Raw genomic sequence first — 673 nt, forward strand, 5'->3', positions numbered from 1 at the left:
GGCCGGCCACTCGCCACCTGGACCCAAAGAAGAGGCGCCCTGAGTGGGGAGCGGCCCCGGCCCGGCCCGGCCCCGCCGGATCCCGCCCCTCGGCCGCCTTTCCCTCCTTCTTCCCCTCCCCTCATTCCCTCCCTTCCTCCCCACCGAAAGGGGAAAACGACACCGGGGCGGTACGGGCTGGTGGGGGTTCCGCGAGGGGCTCGGCGGGGCCCCGAGAGGCTCCGTGAAGGACCAGCGGGGCCCCGAGGGGCTCCGTGAGGGACTAGCGGGGCAAATTCATCCTGAGGAGAATTTTTTCCTCTCGCAAAACAGCCGAGATGGAGGAGGGAAGGGAGGGGAAGGGTGAGCCCCCCGCCTCAGCGCTGCCCGCCTTGCCCATCCTCTCCTCCCCATCCCGGCCTCACCTGGCAGCTCCGGCGCTTTGTTCCTTCGCCGCCTCCCCCTCGTCCCCCCCCCTCCCCGCCGCCCCGCCAGGCAGACGCCGCCGGCCCCGAACGCCATTAACCGACGGACTCCATGGCCCGTCCGTCCGCCCGCCCCGCTCTGCTCCGCTCCGCCCCGCCGCCGCGCCGCCTCCCCCCGCCGCGGCCCGCCCCCGTGAGGGGAGGACGAGGGGAAGCGGCGGGGGCTCGGCTTCAGGGCCGGCGGGTTTTCGCTGCCTCCCGGGGGACAA

General features: G+C 74.0%; 1 protein-coding gene across 5 annotated transcripts in view; it reads right to left on the bottom strand.

Moving 5' to 3' along the window:
* The window catches only part of NKTR (natural killer cell triggering receptor), a 50,196-nt gene extending 49,750 nt beyond the window's left edge, over nucleotides 1-446 (bottom strand). For all 5 annotated transcript variants that reach the window (XM_014945009.1, XM_014945008.1, XM_014945006.1 and 2 more), the window contains exon 1: nucleotides 405-446. The gene's annotated coding sequence lies outside the window, so the exon portion shown is untranslated. The remainder of the gene's footprint in view (nucleotides 1-404) is intronic.
* Between the last annotated feature and the right edge of the window lie 227 nt (nucleotides 447-673).

Source organism: Calidris pugnax, unplaced genomic scaffold (assembly GCF_001431845.1).
Source record: "Calidris pugnax isolate Ruff unplaced genomic scaffold, ASM143184v1 scaffold54, whole genome shotgun sequence".
Taxonomy (NCBI): domain Eukaryota; kingdom Metazoa; phylum Chordata; class Aves; order Charadriiformes; family Scolopacidae; genus Calidris; species Calidris pugnax.